The sequence below is a fragment of the Miscanthus floridulus genome, chromosome 8, assembly GCF_019320115.1.
Source record: "Miscanthus floridulus cultivar M001 chromosome 8, ASM1932011v1, whole genome shotgun sequence".
Classification (NCBI taxonomy): domain Eukaryota; kingdom Viridiplantae; phylum Streptophyta; class Magnoliopsida; order Poales; family Poaceae; genus Miscanthus; species Miscanthus floridulus.
This window is the reverse complement of record NC_089587.1, coordinates 193,166,539-193,178,630: the sequence shown is the minus strand read 5'-3', so window position 1 is coordinate 193,178,630 and position 12,092 is coordinate 193,166,539.

Genomic DNA, 12,092 nt, shown 5'->3' with positions numbered 1-12,092 from the left:
GCGACGTACTAGGGTGCCGAGTCATGACCCTACAGGGAGCAGACAGCGTAGAGGCCCCACGTTTGTTACTATAGATGACATGAGTTTCCTCCTAGACCATAGTGGTTGTCGTATGTTTCCGTCAGGATTCGTGTCCGAGGGCAAATGCCAGCGCCCATAACACTGTTGGACAAATGTTAGCGCCCACAACACAGTTTGGGCTCTGACATGCCAGGAAGGGCTTAAGGCGCCCGTCGGGTCATATCTTGATGGTACTGTCCTACAGGCATGTAGAGTATGGTCGTCGATATTGCAGTTGACTTGAGCACCCCGTCTTATCTACACATGTAGTTATGAAGGAGCAGCGCATAGACATCGAGCGAGGCAGAGCTAGCCCCTATACATCTGGCATGGTAGAGCCAGCCCTCGGACATCGGTCGAGGTAGAGCATGCCCTTGGACGTCAGGTGAGGCGGAGCCAGCCCCTTGGACGTCGGGCGAGGTGGAGTTTTCCCTCAGACGTCGGGCGAGGTAGAGTCTACCCCCCGACATCGACCAAGGCAGAGCCAACCCCTGGACATCGGGCGAGGTGGAGTCTGCCCTCAGACATCAGGTGAGGCAGAGCTAGCCTCTAGACGTCGAGCGAGGTGGAGTCTACCCTTGGTCGTTTAGGCAAGAGGTGTAGTCGCGCTCTTGTCTGTTCGGAAGCATCAACGTTTGATGGTTATTAGCTCCTCCTCTTTGGGTACCCTAGTATTTGGTCCCTGACACACTGCTCGATGTGCACCACAAGGCTTTAGGAAGGAATCTTGAAGATAGAGAAGGATCTGTTTCAATATGTTAGATATCGTATTCCTTGTAAATACTTACCATGTAACTGAATAGATCTAGATCTAACCAACCTATAACCCTACCCTCGAGGCTATATAAGGCGGGTAGGGACCCCCCTAAAAAATATCTCATATCTCATCTCTCATAATACAATCCACCAAAGACATAGGACGTAGGGTATTACGTCGACTTGATGGCCTGAACCTATCTAAATCGCTGTCTCTGCGCCTGTGTCACCATCCGATTCCTATTATGCGCACCTCCACTAATCAATCTACTACCGTGGGTATACCCCTCGGTAGACTTCTGACCAGATTTTATCGATAGTGGCACACCAGGTAGGGGGTGTGCATGCTGATTCCATGGCCGACCAGATGGTCAACTTCCCAAGCTCCATGAACTCCGTCAAGCCAGGCCAGTCATTTACGATTGGATCCATGACTTGGGTCATCAATGCTGACGGCAATGGAGAGATCGTGGAGACAGTGTAGGATAATCCTGCCCTGAATGTGTTGGCGCCGATCACACCGGCGCTAGCACCTGTTGCTCCAATCTCGGCTCCTCGTCGAGCTAGGAGATCCATTGATCAAGATGATCTGATCACATTTGTCGATCGGGTCACCAACGGCTTAGGCGAATGCTTATCTCTCGTGGAATCGGTCTTAGATCGATCTACTAAGGGTGGCAAGATTCCTGCACTCCAAGGTCACCGCGCCGCTAATGCCGAGCTCCTTGCTCATGCACGCCGTCTGAGGTGGCAAGATGTAGATCTCATGATCATGGCAACAACGGAAAGGCGCATCATCCAATGCCGACCACTCCCCACTACAGGCCTACATCTCGCCGATTACGAAGCCCTAATGGAGAACATGCCGATGCCCTATCTTTTTGGGCTAGTGGGTGTGGGTCCGATCTGTCAGGACGATATGCACCATCTCTTCATCGACCACGCCGAGCGCAGCCGCGTCAACAACCTCTACCAGATCGATCTGCCCGAGGCCGACCAGTCTGCGCCAACGGTGAACATGGTGCAGATCCGGCAGCATCCGAACATCTCTCAACACCATCTTGGAGGAAAGCCCCGAGCCATACTCTGAGGGCTCCACCAATAGCTGCCCTCCCTTCCCATCAGGTTTTGGGGGGGAGCTCTTCATGGTTAGCCACAATAGCGTCACCATCGATGGAGAAACTAGTGTCCAACACCATGAGTGAGAAGCCCAGAACACCAATCACCAACCGTGTTGCCATGAGGAATCCAAAAATGCCACCTAGGTCACCGGAGGTGGTCCGCTGCCTCTCGCCCACAATCTCCAACAAGAGTTCCTTGTGGTGGATAATCAACAGGTGGAGTAAACGCCGAGCACCAATTTGGCTGTGGCCACCAACGAGTTGGCTAGACTCCCACCAACACCGGAGGTGCTCAAGATCCAAGCGCTGCTTAAAGAAGCCCAAGTCCAAGTCAACGATATCCAAAAACCCAGTTCTGTCTTTTTCGACCGCGCCAACACGCAGTCGCCACCCCCGTGGTTCTCGCCATGATGGGGGAAGCCGTTACCATAGCTCTAAACTTCACCACAACCAGGGAGATGGCCAGATCGTCTAAAGGGGATCTAGGGTCAATATCGCCATCAACCCCGGATCACAAGTACCAAGAGACCGACACGGCCGACTAGTTCACGACGCCAACTAGGAGGTTAATCAACCCCTGCGCGGTGACGCCCACAACTGCATCAACACCAACCTCGACGCCCATGACTGCATTGAGAACAGTCTTGCCCAGAGGCATTAGGTAGAACTCTAGCACTGACAGGAGTTTGACAACCAACATGATGACCCCAGCCAGCCTCCGAGCACTCCCTACCATTGAGTCGGTTGGACCCTGCCCCTTCACAGTAAGGCTGCGAGCTATCTAGTGGCCTATAGGCTTCAAGGTTTTCAAGGTTGATCCCTATGATGGCAAGGCCAATCCCGAGCAGTGGATGTTGCTCTACGAGATCGTTGTACGCTCCGCTGGAGGAAGTAGCGATGTGATGGCAAATTATTTGCCCACCATGCTCACCCAATCAACAAATAACTATCTCATGGGCCTGAGGGAGGACTCCATTGAATCTTGGGATGATCTCAAGAAACTCTTCATCGAGAACTATATGGCAATGTGTCAACAACCTGGCATGAAATATGATCTAGAGAAACTCCATCAGACAGCTGGGGAACCTCTGTGAAGCTACATCAGGTGTTTCTCATAAACAAGGAATTCCATCCCCAACATCAGCGATAGCAAGGCCATTGCCGCCTTCACCAGAGGACTCCATTATCTCCAAGAGCTGTGCTCCAAGCTCTACCACAAGAGGCCTCAGACCATCGATGACCTCCTAAAGGTAGCAAACACATACGCCGACTCCGAAGAAGCTGATCGACAATACAAGGATGACATTGCTCATGCCTCCCGCTCCAATCGCCCCCACATCATGATGATGTTTGCCGCGAAGAATGATGCTATGGAGACCGCGGCAGGTGCTATGACGATTGCGAATGCCGTCATAATGATTGACCGGAGGGATCGAGGGCTACACAGCCATGTCACCGCCAACCAACACAATTTCATCAACACCGTAGCACAGCCACACGCTAAGCGCAATTTTAATGCTGACTATTAGAAGCTCCTTGATGGCCTGTGCCCGATTCATAAGAACAGCAAGCATACCATGCGGCAGTGCTATGGCATGGCCAAAGCTTTCCATGATGAGGAAAAGAAGAGGCAGTCATGCAAGGACGATGAATCAGACAACGGCAAGGGGGAGGAGCATCCTAAGGATGCAAGACCATCCTTCTAGGATGCCAAATCTTTGGAGGGTACACCACCTCTAAGAACAAATGCTAGCAGAAGCTCACTGCTCGGTAGGTCATGTCGATCACCATGTATGACACGGTCGCCGATCCCAAATATCTGGACTAGTCAAAACACCCTATCACCTTTAGTAGGGCCAACCAGTGGGCAAATATCCCATACCCAGGGTGCTTTCCGCTCATGCTAGATCCCAACATCCTCTTCACCGGAGCCCTAACTGAGTTAGGTCTCTCAATGGACGATCTCATCCCTATTGATTCTCCATTCTAGGGAATTGTGCCTGGCAGAGCGTCCCAACCCATGGGGCAGATCACGCTGCCAGTCTAGTTTGGCACCGTCGAGCACTTTCGTACTGAGTACGTGAATTTCTTCATGGTAGACTTCAACATCACCTACCATGCCATCCTTAGCCGACCAGCTCTCGCCAAGTTCATCGCCGTGCCACATTATGTCTATCTGGTGTTGAAGATCCTGATGGAGTAGGGTGTTCTCACCCTGCGTGCCAACGTCTCCATCGCCTAAGATTGTGAAAGGGAAGGCCTCGCCATCATCGAAGCGCTTGACCTCTCTGCCAGAATGCAGGCTTACATCACCGACTCCAATAAGGTGCCAGCAGAGGAGCAGGAGACCCCAACTAAGGAGCCACCTCGGTCTACAACTAAGTCCATGGACATGAAGGAGGTGGAGCTCATCATCCACGATAGGACCAAGACATCCCAGATCAGGGCCCATCTCAACCCCAAATAGGAAGACACGCTTGTCAGCTTCCTCCATAGAAACGTCGACGTGTTTGCATGGAAACCTATAGACATGCCCGGCGTTCCTCGGGAGCTGATCAAGCACTCCTTAAATGTCTCGCCGACCACCGAGCAGATCAAGCAAAAGCTTTGATGATTTGCCCAAGACAACAAGGAGGCCATTGGGGTAGAAATAACACAGCTCTTAGCAGCCAATTTTATTAAAGAGGTGTATCATCCAGAGTGGCTAACAAATCTAGTCCTTGCACATAAAAAGAATAATGAATGGATAATGTGCATTGATTACACTGATCTCAACAAACACTACCCTAAAGACCCCTTCGGCCTACCTCACATTGATGAGGTTGTAGATTCCACAGCCGGTTGTGAGCTCTTGTGCTTTCTCGATTGTTATTCTAGTTATCACCAGATCTCCTTAAAGGGCGAAGACAAGATCAAGACTTCGTTCATCAGCCCTTCGGTGCTTACTGCTACACCACCATGTCCTTTGGGCTAAAGAACACCAGCGCTACCCACCAGAGGGCCATCCAGCGATGCCTCAAGGACAAAATTGGGAAGAACATCGAGGCCTACGTTGATGATGTGGTGGTTAATTCTAAGACTACTGATAACCTCATCGCCTACCTTGAAGAAACTTTCAAAAACCTAAAGGAATTCTAAATGGAAACCGAATCCCACTAAGTGTATATTCGGTGTTCCATCAAGTATCCTCTTAGGCAATATCGTTAGTCATGATGGCATCGAGGCAAACCTAGAAAAAAGTAGAAGTAGTTACCAAGATGAAACCGCTGACCTGCATGAAAGATGTCCAGAAGCTAACGGGGTGCTTGGCGGCTTTAAGTCATTTCATATCCCAATTGGGCAAAAATGGTCTACCTTTCTTCAAGCTGCTCAAGGCTTTAGAGAAGTTTACCTAGACGCCTGAAGCAGACAAGGCCTTTGCTGAGCTCAAACTATTCCTTATGATGCCTCTAGTCATGATGGCACCGCAAACCGGTGAAACCTTACTGATCTACATTGCTGCAACCAACCGTGTTGTCAGCACTACCATCATCGTGGAACAAGAAGAAATTGGGCTTCCTGAATGAGTCTAAGGCTCGGTCCCCATAGGTCCAGAAGCTGTTGTATGCTATCCTTATTACGTCCAGGAAGCTCCGCCATTACTTTGAAACATACCAAATAGCTATGGTTACTGAGTACCCACTCGGTGACATCCTCCATAACAAAGAAGCCAATGGCCACACCATTAAATGGGTGGTAGAGCTCGGCACATACTCCATTTATTTTAGGAGTCGATAGACGATAAAGTCCCAGGTGCTCGCTGATTTCATCGCCGAATGGACCGACATGCAAGCTCCTGTCTCGTTCGATGGACCTGAGCATTGGATTATGTATTTCGATGGATCTCTCAACCATGATGGCGCTGGGGCAGGTGTATTTTTTATCTCCCCATCTGGGGAAAACCTTTGATATGTCCTCCGGATTCATTTTTTGGCCTCCAACAATGCCGCTGAGTATGAAACGTGTCTTCATGGTCTCCGTATAGCCGTCGAGCTCAGCGTTAAATGCCTCTTGGTGTATGGTGACACTGAGCTAGTCATTAATTAGGTCAACAAAGATTGGTCCTGTACTAGCGACAAGATGGATGCTTACTGCTCGGAAATTAGAAAATTGGAGGAAAAATTCTACGGTATTGAATACCACCATGTGGTACGAGATCAAAACCAAGTAGCCGACCAGCTTTCCAAGCTAGGGTTGACTAGAGCCGAGGTCCTAACTGGCGTTTTCATCTAGGATCTCAGGACGCCATCCATTAAGCAAGAGCAAGAAGTTCAAGAACTGCCTCCTGCCGAGCAGTTGGTCTTGGTAATCCCCGTGTTGAGTAGCGATTGGTGAGAGCCTTTCATCAAGTACCTAACCACTGCAGATGTGCTGGCTGATAAAACTGAGATGGAGCGCCTCATTCGCCGCAGTAAGCATTACATGCTAGTAAATGGCAATCTAATGCGAAAGAATGCAAAGGAAGAATTACTTTAAAAGTGCATCTCTCAGGAAGGAGTGGCGTTACTTCAAGAAATCCATGCTGGCTCCTGTGGCAACCATGCAACCTCTAGAAGTCTAGTCGGCAAAGCTCTCCGAGTAGGATTTTATTGGCCATCAGCAGTCGCAGACACTGAAACACTTGTCCAATGGTGTGAGGGATGCCAATTTTTTACCAAATAGATCCACGTTCTAGCTCAGGCTCTGCAGACGATTCCTGCCTCTTGGCCATTCACATGTTGGGGGCTAGACATGATTGGGATATCCAAGAACGCCCTAGGTGGATTCCGATGGGTTTACATCGCAATTGACAAATTCTCCAAGTGGATTGAGTACAAGCCTCTTGTCCAGTCTATAGCAAAGAAAGCAGCAGAGCTATTTGAAGACATCATCCATAGGTTTGGGCTGCCAAACAGTATCATAACCGATCTTGGTTCTACATTCACCGGCAGCAACTTCTGGGATTTCTACGAGGAGAGAGGCATATCCATTAAGTATGTGTCGGGTTCATGAACCCGAGGTCCCTCGGGGACTAGCTTCCACATCAAGGCTCGGCCTAGGCAGACAAGCATGAAACTCATGGGCTGGCCCGAGAGTTAAAATAACAAGTCGAAAGGGCGGTCCAGTCACCGACCGGAAGGTCTGGCCGAAGGGGAACAACGCCCATTGATTACTTTGGCCCACCTCTCCGACCGGAGCACTCGCTTTGGTCTACAGCCGCCTCCGAACGGTCTCTCCGATCAGAAGGCCTGGCCCAGGCGCTACTTCCAACTCCGACCCCGCGTCTCTGATCGGAGCGCAGAAACCCTGCTCACTGCTATTCTTCGACAAGTGCGACCAGAACCGACCAGGCCATCCAATCGGGGACGCCCGCTCGGAAGGAACCAGGGGATGAACGGAGAAAGCAAGCCAAGGCGCACAAGTCAAACCACAATAGCAGGGACCGTACCCCGTACGCCTATAGGAATAGTACTCCGCAACCGCCCTGACATAAATAGTATTGTAGACGCCGACATTTCCCTCTACAGTATTGTGGGCATTGCTAAAACTCCCATACGGTAAGGCCCCCCATGTGCCTCTGGGCATCACAGCATCGTGGGCGCCGTAATTTACCATACCAGGTGAACATGGTGAAACTCCTCACATGCCTCTAGGCATCGAACAATATTTATAGGTACCGGCGTCTACCCTTCATGAAGAAGGCAGCACAACCTCCCACATGCATCTGACATTCTACAGTGACATCAACAGTGTTGCGGGCGCCTACCATTCTACAGTGACATCAACAGTGTTGTGGGTGCCTACCATTATCTTGTACCCATCGGCATGGGCAGCCAATCCCAGCAGCATACGTACCCTCACCCTCTCACTTGTAAAGCCACCCCCTTTATCTATAAAAGGGGATGCACTCCCTCCAACAATGGTGTGGTCTTTTAGAGCCTTTCTTAGATTCATCAGATCGACCAAGTTCGTTAGTCCATAATGGTAGAACCACCAGGTTCAGACCTCAAGCACATGCTTGAACACTTAGCTCATAGCCTAGCTCCTATCGCTCTCGGCCCATCCGACCGGAGCCGACCGGACCTCTTGTACACCCCATCTTTCTCCTTCTCGTTTGTAACCCCAATGCTAACTTCGAGCAGCTAGACTCAGGAATAAAGTCGCCGACCAACCCAAACTGGACATAGGGCACGTTGACTGAACTAGTATAAACCCTGTGTTATTGAGTGCTAGGCCACCTCCTATCACAACGTACGGCAAAACTTCAAATATTTACTAGTTGGTCACATTCTGTACCGACAGTTGGCGCCGTCCATGGGGAAGACGCTGTATGTTCAACACTTTTTTGGTCATCGGATGACCCACTTTTCCGCCACCTTCGCCATAGCGGGCTCAGGCGATACAACTCGCTTAGGCTCACTAGAGTTTCCTGCGCTCCCACCTATTAGGACATGGGTTCTGCCCATCTTTAAGCCATCCTAGGCCCTCCTCTCCAGAAGCCTAGACTCCGTCACTGACCGGCTTGGCATACTACAACTCCACGAGGAAGCAATCATCCCGACACCCATCGGAGGGGCACCCTCCATCGGCTCTAGGACGAACGACGACTTCAATGACGCGGCATCTGCGCTTCTTTCCGAGCAAACTCTCTGCTCAAACCTCACTGTGAGTAATTTACGTTCTGTTATTTACTTGCTATTTACTATTTTCCGTCAAATATCCGGAGGGACCATGTCGTCCGTATCATGACCACCGTAGGACCGGTTCCCCTATGGCCTCGCGTCTTCCATGGACGCGTAAGCCCGGGGGTACCGAAGAATGCTAGCGACGCCTCCTCTCACATCCGAATTCGTGGGAATGATGAGCCATGCTCTGACCTGTTTCCACAAACTTCTGAATGACGAGGTTGGGAGCAATGGCTCCAACATTGATGACATGGCACCTAGCCACCGTCCGTCCCGAGAGTGTGCAATGGTGGACATTCTGGGGTAGCCACCGGTGGCTATGGAGTCCGTACAGACTCACACCCCTCCGAACCCGTGTACAGGGGCACTCGTGCTAGCACAAGGGCATGTTGAGGAGCTACGGCAAAGGTGGCATAGCCTACCGCCACCTGCGCTAGTGCGCTCGGTACAGCGCGCTGTGCCCCATGCGCATGGTTCGGTCAGCGGCGCTCGGGGCATGCCCGCCAGGTCCAGCGTGTAACACCCCAGGTATTTGGCTTCCACATTTGCACTTGCATTTCATGAACATGAGCATCATTCATTCATTCACAAGCTTATATCACATGAAACATGTTTTTGAAACATTGCAACGTATCGTTATGTTTCATGTGTGTTGTTTCATTATGAAATGAAAAGTGTGCAACACTTAAGTGCAACATGTGCCACTCACTTTAGTGAAACAAAGTTAGTTAATACTATGCAACAAGATCATGAAACATGTGAAACATGACTATGAAACATTTGTAACATTTCATGTGTTTTTCATTGTTTTAGTACATACCTTGCTTGATTCTTGTGTGACCAATGTATGGTGTGGCTAAAAATTCTTTTAAGTAACTTAGTTACACCTAGAATGTCATTTGGAACATTGTTCATGTTGATCATTTTGACTAATTAGGTTCCCAAGTCATGGTTTGACCAATTTTGACCCCTAAACCCTTTTGTTTGACTGTTTAAAAAGTGTAGCTTAGGATGTTTGCATGTCTGAGCAACCTAAAACAAAGTTGTAGCAAATTTTATAAGGAAGAAACTTTGTTTAGAAGCCAAGTCATGAAAATGTGCACAACATGTTCAAAAAGGACCCACAATTCAGAAGTGAAAGCTGATTCAACACTTGAAAATATTTCTAAGTCCTAAATGCCATTTCAGTTTGATTGAGCCAACTTTGGCATGATACAACTATTGATCCATGGAGAACTGGCTGTTGATTTCTAAAGCAAAGTTGTAGACCTAGCTTAACTTTACAACTTTCATGTTCATTACTTCCACTAATACGTCATGGTTTAGGAGATAATCCCTGTCAAACATCGCCTGTCAGTCGGGTGATGGAGCACTGAATCAGCGTTTCAGGCAGCTACAGTGTCTGTCCGTTTTCAGAAAATGAACGCCACGTGGCGCCACCCATCGTCGGCCAGCTGACCGCGCTGCCATGCGCCGCGGGCGTCCTGGCACGGCTGGCCACGATGTGAACACCCCCGCGCGCCTGCCTGATGCACTTGCCACTTCAATTTCTCCACTCCAGTCACCTTCCACAGCGCAGCAAGCAAGCTCAGCCACTCCGCCATTGCCGATCCAACTGTGCCATCGTAGAGCTTGCTCACCACTGCAAAAACGCGCACTACGTCTTCACCGTAGCTCTGCCGTGTTCTTCTCGACCTTCTCCACCTTCTAGCTGAGCCAATCGTCCTTAGGTGAGGGCCTCTGGCCGTTTCCACCACCGCCCGCCATGGCTGAGCTTCGCCAGAGTTGGCGCTCACCGTGGCCAGCGCACCACCACACCGCTCCTCCATTCCTAGCCTTTGTCTCGTCTTCTCCATCTTGTGTAGTTGCTCCTGTGAAGACGCTACCGACCACGCCGGTCCAGACATGCCGGAACGCGGCCGCGCACCACCGTGCGCCATGGCCGACGTGCTTAGGGGCCGCTAGGGTCTAGGCTTAGGGGGTCAATCGACGCGGGAGACTTTGGGGAACATGCTGGTAGCCGTGGTTTCGCCAGAGGAGTCGCCGTCGGCGAGCTCCACCGCTACCGCGCCGTCGCGTGTGCCTCCCCTGTTTCGCTGTCGCTGACCAGTGGGTCCGGCTGACACCCGGGTTCCACGCGTCAGTGACTGTTGTTCTAAGGGCTAGTTCAAAATTGCTGATTTGAATGCTGTTTTGTGAATTTTGTAACTCCAAATGTGTATATCCAAATGATATGATTCAAATTTTGTTAGACTCATAGTGAGGTCTAGTATTTAAGAAAAATATGATATGAGCATATAATGTAGAAATTTTGGATGAATTAAATAGGAACTTGAAATGTGTTTTCAAATGCATGCAAACTTGTTTGAATTGTATCTTGAGTTTCTGTGATCCAAAAATTATGAAATTTTGTGGGTAAGCTAGTCTTGCTTAGTAGAGGCTCTGGTTAAAATTTGAGAGTCATTGCATGTATGGTTTTTGAGTTATAGATTTTCCTTTTATCACTGATTGATACTTGTATGAATTTTTGTAAATTATCTTGGAATCCTATGACCATGAAACTTGGTGGGTAGTATCCTAGTACCTTAAGGATGCTAGGAAAAATATGAAATCTGTTGGTTGACACTTTTCACTAAGGTTTCCTAATTATGCCATTTTAAGCCATTATGCCTTATCATTTTTGTGTAGGCTGTTATACTTACTCAAATGGTGTGAAATTTTTATGGTAGTCAACATAGAGCATGTAGTATCTACTGTAATGTTTGTAGATTTAATGGTGTAGTTTTCATATATGTTTACCATTTCCTCTAATTAATTAAATAAATTAAGAAAGGTATTAAAAGAAATGTTTTGGTGATGAACACCCTACTTTCTGGTGTTCATGGGATATGAGTGATATGTGAGTAGAGTTAGTTTTGTCCGATTATGTGTTTACATCATAAGTTATTAATTATGTCGTTTGCATTATGTCCCTCTGGACAGATCTGGGGACTTTAGGAAGTTCCCCATGATATTTTGGTTTTCTGTGAATGTGATGAATACAAGAGTTGTAGATAATTTATGTATCCAGCTCCTGTCAAAATTTGAGGGCATTTGGCCCCGTAGTTTAGAAACTACAGCTGTTTAAAGTTAGGTTCCAGTTTTACCTACTCTCTGTCTTGTGTGGACAGAGTTCTGTTGATTTATGAATTCGACCTAGTAAAGGTTTGAATCATGCTTTGAGGTCTGAAAATGAATTGTAGACAATTTCATAAGCTTTCCATATTGTCTTGTTGCATGTCAGTTGGATTTATAAATCTCCAGTTATGACTAGTTTACTGTACCGCTACATAGTCTTCATTTTGCTGAAATACAAATGCTTGAGTGTATACTTGATGCAATGTTTCCGTTGATTGTTAGGGGTTAGCCTAACTTGAGAATATGCTTAGGTGCAGGTGCTAGGTCATTAACT